Source organism: Heloderma suspectum, chromosome 10, assembly GCF_057233095.1.
Source record: "Heloderma suspectum isolate Gila_16-S chromosome 10, 16-S_ref, whole genome shotgun sequence".
NCBI classification, from domain to species: Eukaryota; Metazoa; Chordata; class Lepidosauria; order Squamata; family Helodermatidae; genus Heloderma; species Heloderma suspectum.
The window spans coordinates 12,688,607-12,701,600 of NC_139467.1; the positions used below are offsets into that span (position 1 = coordinate 12,688,607).

Here is a 12,994-nt window from a genome sequence, read left to right on the forward strand (position 1 = left end):
CGCCATTAGCCGTACGTGCTTTTTTTTTTTTTAAAGCGACATTCGTGAAAGTTAAGTCCCATCCCGGGGGGGAGTGTGGCGGGGGCGGGGGGGTGGCGGAGAATTTCTCCCCGAACAACCTTCGGAGGACCGAATGCATTGGCACTCCCCCTCCCAAAGTTTCGGGGAGAAATTCTCCCCCATCCCTAGCTCAGTGCAATGAGCTCCTGGCTCCCTGCGAATAAGTTCGTTCCCTTGAGGCCAAGGTTGCAGACCTGGAGAAGCTAAGAGAGGCAGAAAGGTTGGTGGATGAGACCCTCAGAGACCATTTAGCTGTGTCCCACTCCCAGAGTGACAGCTCCTCTGCTGTCATGGAGAATGACCGCCTTGGGGAAGGAGCATACTAGGTGTACGATGTTTGCTGAATAATTGGCAGGATCAGCTGTCTTGGCTGGGGACCCCATTTGCTCTTGGTCTGAAGTTCTCCACCAAGCCACATGCCAGGCTTCAGGGCCACAGGATTAGCACCAGCATTCGATGTGATGGTAACTAAGTCCCTCCCAGAGTGACTCTGTTCAATTGTGTTTGTTATAGGATTTCTTGCTGCAGTCACCTGGCGGTTTAAGGTACATATCTTTGTCCCAGGGGAATCCTGACACACTCCTTCCGGCTTCCGCACACTTTGAGTTTGTTTCCTGAGGTGCACAAGCATCAACCTCTGGTGCCTGAAGTGCCCCCTCTGTGTTGATAAGTCCTGTTTGCCCTACCTGCAGATTTCTCAAGGGGGGATTGGGGAGCTCTGTTCTCATCACTGTTTCATTTTGGGCTGCTAGGGCATGGCAGAAAAGGAATCTGCTAACATTTCCTCCTCCTTATAAAAGATAGATTCCTTCTCCGTGTTGGGAGTTTGTTTCTGTTCTTGGTCCCAAACACCTTTGCTCACCCCTTGCTCTTGTGCCCCGGAATCTTTATAGGGGGAAAAAGCTTATTTGAGCAAAGGGCTGGAGAATGAGCAAAGGGCTGGATGCGCCCGGTCTCATCTGATCTCGGAAGCTAAGCAGGGTCAGCCGTGGTTAGCACTTGGATGGGAGACCTCCTGGGAATCAGTCTTCCTGCAGCGAACAGGGGACAGAACTAGATCGTCTTGTAGCCCCTTCCAGCCTGATGATTCTATGATTCTATGACAGAGCCAAAGTCAATTAGAATTTTTGAACTGTTGGCCACCTCAGCTAAGGTGATTTTTATGGGTGTGACGGAAGAACCACCCAAGGACTGAGGGGGTGCCTGATTTGCAAATCGTCTCGAAACTACGATATTTCTTTTGGCGAGTGCCACCCTGTAGTCATACACGAATCTGGCTTTTTCTCGACTGCTGAAGGTTACCACTGTCGGGGCAGATATGTGGTTGAAACACAAATATTCCATGTGAACTATGTCTGCTGTGGCAAACAAGCCCGGGAAAGACACGTCCAGAATGTTAAGAAGGCACAGTTTGCATTCCTTTTGTATAAGGGACCCCTTAAGTTTGGGGTAATTTGGCAAGACCAGCTTGTCACAGTCATTTGCATTTCTCATCGCTTCCTTCCTTAAGTTCAGTTCTATTTTCTGATTGGGACTATACTGCTCAGGGCTTTGATAGAGCAGTTCAAAAAGTCTCTTGAACTCCATTTTCTTACACTGTGCAGCCTTTACATGTTTAATGTTTTTTGTCTTTGTAATGGTGCTGCCCCGCCTTTTTAACCCCTCTTAGCCACCCGCTCACTTCCTTCAGTTCTCTGCACAGCTGGTTGATCAGGTTGAGCTCTGCCTTTACTGGGCTTCATCTCCATTTCCTTGCCTCGAAACCCTGGGCTAGCCTTTTTGTCTATTTCCACAAGTGTAGTTAGAAGATTGTTGCATTCAGATAAGAATGTTTGGATATGTTCAATATCTTTGCCGTGATGATGCAAATGGTGTCCCCTATGCCGGACGCCATTTTGTTCTGCAGCCAGGCATTGCATGGCTGCGGAACAAAGACAATGACCCAGATCAGCCGCTGCCTGTTAATTAAGAACATTAACAGGATTCTTAATGTTCTTAATATAAAGTACTTAACGTTAGTCCATTTGGATCAATTCCTAATCACTGATTAGAGTAGATGTTCATCTATGATGATATTAGATGATTCTCTATTATAGATAATATCAATCTCTGGTATGGTTATCCACCAGGTTGTTTTGGACTAGGGATGTTAGAGAATTCTGCCACGGATCCCAGGCGGCTGAATTCCAGTGAATTTGGCCACCCGGAATCCATGGCGGAACAGAACAACCCACCCAACCACCCCGCGAAAGCCCCGCGAAATGGAGCCTACCTGGCTGCGGAGCCGGCTGGGCAGGATTCCAGGAGGAGGAACAGATCGCCTCTCCCCCATCGAGGATTTCAGGGGGAGGGATGGAGCATCTCCCCCCCACTGTGGATGTCCCTGGACGAAACCAGGTAAGTGTTTCATACATCCCTATTTTGGACCCAAATATTCTCAGTTCTGAAACAAAAAGGAACTAAATTTCCACTCAGAAAAGTAAGTAAAGAAATGGAGGAGGTTCTGGCCTGAGTCCAGGAGGCTACACTGCCTACAATATGATGAAGGAACAACCTGCAATTGGGGTTTAAAAATGTAAGTGTAATGCCTAAGTGTTAGAGATTGTAATGTATCTGAGTTAAACTACTGGTGTACTAACCCCAGTTACCTGGGTCCGCTGGGGGGTCCGCGGGGGAGGGAGGAAATCCGGTACTCCCTTCAGAATTCTCTCTGGCTGGCTCTGCTCCGTGGCGAGTCCGCGGAGATGCCGGCTGGGGCCGGCCACGGCCGGACTTCGGGCCGCAACCAGTCTTTGTCTGCAAATGGCGTCCAGAATAGTGAACGCCATTTGCATCCTGCACTTTACTGTGATAGGTTCGTAAAGATTTACATAGCTTATCATGTTAAAGAGCAGGGATGCAAATGGCATCCTCTACGCCATTTGCGTCTGCAGTCTGGTGATATGGCCATGGCGGCCGTATCGCTGGGTCTTCGGAACCAGCGGCAGGTAGGATCATCCGGCAAGGACTTCGCGCTGGAAGTTAAGGTAGGAGATCCGATCCTCCACGGACTTCAGGGGGCCGGATTCAATAGAATTTGGCCTCATTGGGGTCCATGGAGGATTTGTCCAACATCCCTAAGTTAAACTAGTCAGTATCATTGCACTAGAGAGCAATCCTATGGCTACTAGACACAGTCAAGAGGGGCATAGGATTTTTGGGTTTATTTGCGTTGCCCTTATTTTCGCTGTAGTCTACGTAAATCTTTACGTAGACTACAGGGACCAAATAAGGAATGCGAATGGCGGCTCCCTATGGGGGCCGCCATTAGCCGTACGCGCTTTTTTTTTATTTTTAAGTCACCTGTGATAGGCTACGTGACGATTAACGTAGCCTATCACGGCTGACTTTGCAAATCTAGCCATGATAGGCTACGTTAATCGTTACGTAGCCTATCACAGGGGCGTTTTTTTTTTTTAACTTTGCTTGTAATGGAGGCGGCGGCAGCCGGTCGAAAGACCGGCTGCCACCCCCGCCCCTGACGAAGACCTGCCAAACCGCCGCCGGGACCCGCTGCCGGGAGGGACATTCGTGAAAGGTAAGTCCCATCCCAGGGGGTTGGGGGGCGGGGGGGCGGAGAAGTTCTCCCCGAACAACCTTCGGAGGACCGAATGCGTTGGCGCTCGGCCCCCTGAAGTTTTGGGGGGAAATTCTCCCCCATCCCTATGTAATTCTCACTCACATATTGTGTAATTAGCAACCATGGCAGGGCAAGCATCTTGACCCTCTTTGCACACCTCCATCCTCACATCTCTACATTTTTCTCCACAGCCCAAACATGTTTTGCATCTCAAAGGTGCCACTGCAGAGCGGAAAAAGGATTGTGAAACCTCAGTGCCACCTACATAGGTCACACAATACTTCACAACTGAAACCAGCATTTCTTTCCTTTTCTCCACAAATACACCCATAATTCGTCCATTGATAAGTCCTCAGGCAGTGTGTTTCAGAATGCAGCCTAAAGTCATTTGGAAGAGTTTGGAGCATTGCTCCCTCACTGTGATACAAAAGTATTTTTCCTAACTTATTTATAACTTATTTAATAGATCTATAACAATACTGTATCCCATTACAATGCCGAAGGAAAGTGCCATTGTTTCCAGCCACGTCACCTGAAGAAGTAGAGTTCTGGAAAGGCCTTAGTCACGCTGGCCTAAAATTCAGCTCGGTAAGAAAGGTAAAATTTCATAATAGCTGCAAGCCAGGCTGGATCAGACCAAGGGTCCATCTCGCCCAGCATCCTGTTCACACTGCCAGCCCTGCTGCCCACAGTAAACCCACAAGCAGGACAGGAATTCAACAGGACCCTCCTGCCCCTGTTCCCCAGAAACCGGTCACATTCTGCCTCTGATACTGGAGGTAGCATTTAGCCAGAAGCACCAGAAGCACATGGAGGACAAATCATAGGTTGGTCCTCCATCACTCCTCCCAATCCCCTTTGAATGCCATCCAAAGTAGCGGCCATCACTGCATCTTGTAGAGATGAATTCCATAGGTTACAGATATGCTGTGTGAAGAAGAACTTCCTTTCACCTCTCCTGAATCTCCCACCCCTCAGCTTCATGGGATCATTCTGGGTTCTAGTATTCTGAGAGGGAGAAAAATCATGTCTCCGTATCCACATATCCACACCATGCATAATTTCGTGCACCTCTCCCATGTCTCCCTGTACCTTCCCTTTTTCCCAAGCTAAACAATCCCAGCTGTTGTAATCTTTCTTCATAGGAGAGTTGCTCCAGCCCCCTGACCATTTTTGTTGCCCTTTTCTGCACTTCTTCCATCTCTAAAATGTCCTTTTTTAGGTATGGTAACCAGAATTGTCCACAATATTTTACGTGTGTTTGCACATAGATTTGTATATGGGGAGTATGTTCTTGGGAGTTTTATTCTCATTTGCTTTTATAATTATGTGTAACATGGAATTTGCCTTTTTCAGAGTAGACACACATTGGTTTGACATTTTCATTAAGCTGTCCACCACAACCCCAAGATCTCTTTCTTGGTCAGTCACTATTTATGTATGTATTTATGTATCTATGTATCTATCTATCTATCTATCTATCTATCTATCTATCTATCTATCTATCTATCTATCATATGGCACATTTACATCGCATTACAATAAAAACATAGAGCATAATAAATATGAAATGTAAAATATAAAATATAGACAGGAATATTACAAACATATGTCTACGTAACAGATATATATTTTTGCTTCAGTTGTCACAGCCAGGAAATCAGCAAAGCCTCCATTGTAGGCTTGGTTTTGACACTCTGTCACTATATGTTGGATAGGTTGTTTTTCAGCCCCACAGTCACAATTTGATGATGTTGCTTTGCCCCATTTATAAAGGGCATCTGCACATCTACCATGACCCGTGCAAATTCAGTTCAAGGTTGTCCATATTCCATGGGGCTGGTCAAATCCAGGTGGTTTTTCCAAGATGCAGGGCAAGCTTCGACATTGTGGAGGACAGTTTCCTAGCCAATGTTGTTTCCACATGTTGTGGATATTGAAATCATCTTCTAGAAGGGCTTTAGCGGTAGAAATAGCTGGATGTCTCTATCTTAACCTGTTTCACTCCAAGTAGGTTACGTCATTTAATATTGGTAGCTGGAGATTGTCAATAATCTTCCGGTATTCTTGAAGAAGGGTGCTCTTTCATCTTGCATCCGGAGGAGGTATATGGCTCAAAACAGGCAGCCAGTATGTGGGAGTAGATCGTATCACCCACTAACAATATGCATTGACTCATGCAGTTGTGTATCTTCCTTTCTCATGCATGGACTATTAAGCCTCTCTGGGGCATGGTACTCTGCTGCTGAGTAAACCAGACTGAGTGCGGTCGTTCTCAGCGTATACGCTGTTGAGCCACAGCTAGTGCCTCATAGTTTGTGTAGAATGTTATTTCTCCTTCTCAGTTTGGCAGCCGTCTTCATCAAGTGTTCTTTATATAAAAGTGTCCTATCCAGTGTGACCCCAAGATATTTGGGATGCATATTGTGATTGAGCCAGTTTCCCTTTATTGAATGTTGAGCACTCTGTGTGCTGATCTATTACAAATGGGGATGGCGGATAATTTCTCCACAAATCCTCGGGAGGCCGAGTGCCAACACATTCGGCCCCCAGAAATTGGTGGGGAAATTCTCCGCCAGCCCCCCGCCCCCTCCTGTATGGGAGTTACCTTCGGCTAATATCTCTCTCGGCGGCGGGTCTAGGGATGTACGAAAGGGACTTACCTTGTCCCGCAGCTTTTTTTGCGGTGGGGGGGAGGCGCTTCGCTGCTCCCCCCAAAGTTCAGGCCGGGGGGGAGGCTTCCCTCCTCGCCCGGCTGAAATTCAGGCCGGGGGGGAGGGTTCCCGCTTTGCCCGGCCGAAATTCAGGCCGGGGAGAAGCGCCCTGTCTCCCCGGCCGCGAACTTCAAAAGAAAAAAAAAACGCCCCTGTGATAGGCTACATAACTATTAATGTAGCCTATCATGGCTAGATTTGCAAAGTCAGCCATGATAGGCTACGTTAATCGTCACGTAGCCTATCACGGGTGACTTTAAAAAAAAAAAAAAGCACGTACGCAAATGGCGGCCCCCATAGGGAGCCGCCATTCGCGTTCCTTATTTGGTCCCTGTAGTCTACGTAAAGATTTACATAGACTACGGCGAAAATAAGGGCAATGCTATTTGCATTGTCCTTATTTTCACCGTAGTCTACGTAAATCTTTACGTAGACTACAGGGACCAAATAAGGAACGCGAATGGCGGCTCCCTATGGGGGCCTCCATTAGCCGTACGTGCTTTTTTTTTTTTTTTTTTTTTTAAGTCACCCGTGATAGGCTACGTGACGATTAATGTAGCCTATCACGGCTGACTTTGCAAATCTAGCCGTGATAGGCTACGTTAATTGTTACGTAGCCTATCACAGGGGCGTTTTTTTTTTTTAACTTTTCTTGTAATGGTGGTGGCGGCAGCCGGTCAAAAGACTGGCTGCTGCTGCCGCCCCTGACGAAGACCTGCCGAACCGCCGCCGGGACCCGCCGCCGGGAGGGACATTTGTCAAAGGTAAGTCCCATGCCGGGGGGGGGGGCGGGGGGCGGGGGGGCGGAGAATTTCTCCCCGAACAACCTTCGGAGGACCGAATGCGTTGGCACTCGGCCCCCCGAAGTTTCGGGGAGAAATTCTTCCCCATCCCTCAGGCTACATGACGATTTATGTAGCCTATCACAGCTAGATTTCCAAAGTCAGCCATGATAGGCTACGTAAATCATCATGTAGCCTATCACGGGTGACTTTGAAAAAAAAAAAGCGCGTATGCAAATGGCGGCACCCCATGGGCGCCGCCATTTGCATTCCTTATTTGGACAGGGGTAGTCTAGGTAAAGATTTACATAGACTACGGCGAAAATAAGGGAACGCTATTTGCGTTGCCCTTATTTTCGCCGTAGTCTACGTAAATCTTTACGTAGACTAGACGTGCCAAAATAAGGAACGCAAATGGCGGCGCCCATGGGCTGCTGCCATTTGTGTATGTGCTTTTTTTTTTTTTTTCAAAGTCACCCGTGATAGGCTATGTGACTATTTACGTAGCCTATCATGGCTGACTTTGGAAATCTAGCCATGATAGGCTACGTTAATCATCACGTAGCCTATCACGGGGTCTTTTTTTTTTTTTTACTTTTTGTTTCGCGGCCGGGGAGACTGGGCGCTTCTCCCTGGCCTGACTTTTGGCCGGGTGAGGTGGGAAGCCTCCCCCCCGGCCTGAATTTTGGCTGGGTGAGTCAGGAAGCCTCTCCCCCTTCGCCTGAACTTCGGGGGGGACAGCGAAGCGCCTTCCCCCCACCGCGAAGCCAAGCTGCGAAAAGATAAGTGACTTTTGTACATCCCTAGTCGACCCACATCTTCTGCTTTCTTCATTCTATTTCCTGGTCATTCTTGTCAGTCAACTCTGTCTCTTTTAGGTTTTTAAATACCCAGTCTTATTTTGATATTTAAAAGCAAACATGTATTTATTTATTATTAAATTTATTAATCGCCCATCTGGCTGGTCACCCAGCCACTCTGGGCGATGTACGGTGTATAATGAAACAGTTTAAAACAATAAAATTCTACAATAAAACATTTTCTAAAATACCCTAACCCACCCCAAATGCCTGCCTGAACAACCACATTTTTAATGCACCGTGGAAGCTTATTAAAGAGGGGGCATGGCAGAGTTGCCTAGGGAGGGAATTCCACAGAGTGGGGGCCACCACAGAAAAGGCCCTCTCCCTCGTCCCCACCAGTCTAGCTGTCCTGGCTTATGGGACAGAGAGAAGGCCATCCGAGGCTGATCTCGTTAAGCAGCCTGTCTGGTGTCGCTGGAGGCGCTCCTTAAGATAGGCTGGGCTGGAACCATATAGGGTTTTAAAGGTCAAAATCAACACCTTGAATTTGGCCCGGAAAACAACTCCTAACCAGTGCAACTCTTTCAGCACTGGAGTGATGTGATCTCGTCGGAGGCTGCCTTTAATAAGGCGAGCCGCCGTGTTCTGTACCAGCTGCAGCTTCCGAACCGTCTTCAAGGGTAACCCCACGTAGAGTGCATTACAGTAGTCTAAATGAGAAAAGACCAGGGCATGTACTACCGATGGGAGCAGATGGTCGGGAAGGAAGGGGCACAGCCACCGTATCAGATGGAGTTGATACAGCACTGTCCAGCTCACAGCTGACACCTGAGCCTCCATGGACAGCTGGGAGTCCTAAATGACCCCCAGGTTGCGGACCTGGTCTTTCAAGGGTAGCCGTACCCTATTCAACACCAGGTCAACATCCCCCAGCCTCTTCTTGTTGTTGTTGTTCAGTCGTTCAGTCGTGTCCGACTCTTCGTGACCCCATGGACCATAGCACGCCAGGCCTTCCTGTCCTGCGCTCTCTCCTGGAGCATGCTCAAGTTCATATTCATTGCATCGGTGATGCTATCTAGCCATCTCATCCTCTGTCGTCCCCTTCTCCTTTTGCCTTCAATCTTTCCCAGCATCAGGGTCTTTTCCAGAGAGTTTTCTCTTCGCATTAGGTGCCCAAAATATTTGAGCTTCAGCTTCAGGATCTGTCCTTCCAATGAGCACTCAGGGTTGATTTCCTTTAGGATTGACTGATTGGACCTCCTTGCAGTCCAGGGGACTCATAAGAGTCTTCTCCAGCACCACAGTTTGAAAGCATCGATTCTTCGGCACTCAGCCTTCCTTATAGTCCAGCTCTCACAGCCATACATTACTACTGGGAAAACCATAGCTTTGATTAGACGGACCTTTGTCGGCAAGGTGATGTCTCTGCTTCTTACTATGCTGTCTAGGTTGGCCATAGCTTTCCTCCCAAGGAGCAAGCGTCTTTTAATTTCATGGCTACAGTCACCGTCTGCGGTGATCTTGGAGCTCAAGAAAGTAAAATCTGTCACTGCTTCCATTTCTTCCCCTTCTATATGCCAGGAAGTGATGGGGCCAGATGCCATGATCTTCGTTTTTTTTAATGTTGAGTTTCAAACCAGCTTTTGCACTGTCCTCTTTCACCCTCAACAAGAGGCTCTTTAGATCCTCTTCGCTTTCTGACATTAGGGTGGTATCACCTGCATATCAGAGGTTGTTGATAATTCTCCTGGCAATCTTAATTCCGACCTGTGATTCATCCAACTCGGCGTTTCTCATGATGTACTCTGCATATAAGTTAAATAAGCAGGGTGACAATATACAGCCTTGTCGTACTCCTTTCCCAATTTTGAACCACTCGGTTGTTCCATGTCTGGTTTTTACTGTTGCTTCTTGACCCTCGTACAGGTTTCTCAGGAGACAGGTAAGGTGGTCTGGTACTCCCATCACTTTAAGAATTTGCCACAGTTTGTTGTGATCCACACAATCAAAGGCTCCCACCAAAAGTACCTCGGTCTTGTCAGGGTTCAGCTTCAGCTTATTCCTCCTCATCCAGCCACTCACCGTCTCCAGACATTTGGACAGGGATTCTACGGCCAACCTTGGTGAAGATTTGAACGAGAGGTAGAGCTGCATGTCATCCGCATATTGATGTTGCTGCACCCCAAACCTCCTGATGATAGCTCCCTACAGCTTCACATAGATGTTAAATAGCATTGGGGAGAGGACGGAACCATGTGGCACCCCACAAGTGAGTGGCCATGGGTCCGAAACCTCCTCTCTCAGTGCTACCCTCTGGTACCTGCCAGAGAGGAAGGACCAGTACCACCACAATATGGTGTCTCCAATGCCCAACCCCTCCAGGCAGTCCAGGAGGATACCATGGTCAACGGTATCAAAACCCACTGAGAGGTCTTGATACCTCTGAAGGAGCATTCACCCCTATCCAGAGCCCTCCTCATATCATCCACCAAGGTGACCAAGGCCGTTTCTGTCCCATGCCCAAGCCTGAAGCCTGACCAAAATGGGTCTAGATAATCAGTTTCTTCCAAATGTGCTTTCAACTGCATCGCCACCACCCGCTCAATCACCTTGCCCCAAAATGGTAGATTTGAGATTGGGCGAAAGTTGTTCAGAACTTGAGGATCCAAGGAGGGCTTCTTTAAGAGTGGTGTTACCACTGCCTCCTTGAGGGCTGATGGCATCACTCCCTCCTCAAGGGAGGCATTCACCACCACCCTGATCCCCTCACCCAGTCTCTCTCTGCAGCCCATAATGAGCCAAGATGGGCAAGGATCAAGTAAGCAGGTGGTCGGCCTTACAGATGAAAGCACCTTCTCCACTTCATCTAGGAATGGACGAAAGGGACTTACCTTGTCCCGCAGCTTGCTTCGCAGTGGGGGGGAGGTGCTTTGCTTCTCCCCCCAAAGTTCAGGTGAGGGGGGGAGGCGCCCCATCCCTCGCCAGCGAAATTCAGGCCGGGTAGGAGCGCCCCATCTACCCGGCAGCGAAAAAAAAGTAAAAAACAACAACACACACACACACACCCGTGATAGGCTACATAACAATTTACGTAGCCTATCACAGCTAGATTTCCAAAGTCAGCTGTGATAGGCTATGTAAATCGTCATGTAGCCTATCACGGGTGACTTTGAAAAAAAAAAAAAAGCGCGTACGCAAATGGCGGCTCCCATGGGGACCGCCATTTGCGTTCCTTATTTTGGCACGTCTAGTCTACGTAAAGATTTACGTAGACTATGGTGAAAATAAGGGCAACGCAAATAGCGTATGCGCTTTTTTTTTTCAAAGCCACCCGTGATAGGCTACGTGACGATTTACGTAGCCTATCATGGCTGTCTTTGGAAATCTAGCCGTGATAGGCTACATAAATCGTTACGTAGCCTATCACGGGTGTGTGTGTTTTTTTTTACTTTACTTTTTTTTTTTTGCAATGGCGGCGGCGGCAGCTGGTTGGGAGACCGGCCGCCGCCCCCTCCCCCGACGATCCGCCGCCGAACCGCCGCCGGGACCCACCACCGAGAGGGACATTCGCCGAAGGTAAGTCCCATCCCGGGGGGAGCGGGGGGACAGCGGAGAATTTCCCCAACACTTTCGGGGGGCCGAATGTGCCGGCGCTTGGCCTCCCGAAGATTCATGGAGAAATTCTCTGCCAACCCTAACTTCATCAGGAGGAAGAAGCTGGAACCGATCCCACAAAACCGGTTTGCTACAGGCCGCCTCTTGCTCACTAACTGTATCCACAGTGTGGGGAGTAACACTCCTAATCTGATCAATTTTATTGGCAAAGTGCCTTGCCAAGGCCTCACAGGAGGCCTTAGAATGCTCCAGTGGTTAAGGAGCCACAGGACCAACCAGGCTCCAGACCACTTGGAACAGCCTCCTGGGACAGCACTCTGCAGACACGATAGAGGCAGCATAATATTCCTTTTTTGGAATAAACAAGTCAAAATAAGTCTTGAATAACTCAAGTCAAACATTGACTTCTAGGCATGTTCCCCCCTCCCTCTTAAAGTCAAACTCAAGCATTTAGTATTTACTTGCTTTCTAAATTCTAAAAGAAAGGCATTTTATAGCAGCATGTGTTTGGCTCCCCCCCCCATGTGGAAGTGAACCGTCTGTGTCTTCTCTCTGTTGACCCTCCCAAAACAGAAATTAAAGAAGGGTTTTTTTTTAAATTATTGTTCGCTTGCTCTTGGCTCTTATCACCTCTGCTGTCATCCTGTATTTCTAGAAGTTAACCTGCCTTCTATAAAAGAACATGAAAGATAAAACAATAAATTAAAGACACCCGTTATTTGCTGAGGCAGTTCTGCTTTTCTTTAGCACTTTTGTGTCTGTGTCCATGTGTGTGCGTGCTAGGTTGTTGCTTGACCAACACTATACGTCCAAATTTAAGATAGTGTTGAAAAAGCACAAGACACATTGTATTATATTAATTACCTTCTTATTCCAATATCACTCCACGGCTGTCGGTGCCACAAAGCAATCGAGCACAAGATGAGGCATCTTCGGGGTGTTAGCAGGGGCAGAGGTGGGGAGAAGTTGCAGCTAGGGGGCCAAACTGCCTGGGCCTTGGGGGGTGCAGTGCCCTTGAGGGGGGCTGGGAGGGCCCAAGGGGTCATGTGCGTGTGTGGAAACAGGGAGAAATTACAGCTCTTTGCTTTGAGAGTTTATGTGCAAAACATCAGATTTTAACTCCGCCTACCAAAAAAACCTCAGTACAAAACTGTCTGAAATTTTGCAGGTGGCCTCCTCACCAAGGGGATGGAGAGGTCCCTGTATTTCATGCCTGTATCATAAAAAAAAAAAAAAAAATGACCATTTGTATTTTCCCATGCAAATCAAGGGGAAAATGCCAAAACCGGGTAATCTTGGTATCGGGCTCTCGTTTTGAATTTGGATCTGAGTCAGAGCAGAGGGGGTCTCAATCAGTCCAATGCAGATGGGGGTCACTTCTGAGAATCTGAAGCAACATCC

General features: G+C 48.1%; 1 protein-coding gene across 1 annotated transcript in view; it reads right to left on the reverse strand.

Moving 5' to 3' along the window:
- Window positions 1-12,994, reverse strand: part of LOC146337718 (phospholipase A2 inhibitor and Ly6/PLAUR domain-containing protein-like) — a 37,116-nt gene that overhangs the window by 15,761 nt on the left and 8,361 nt on the right. The window lies entirely within an intron of this gene.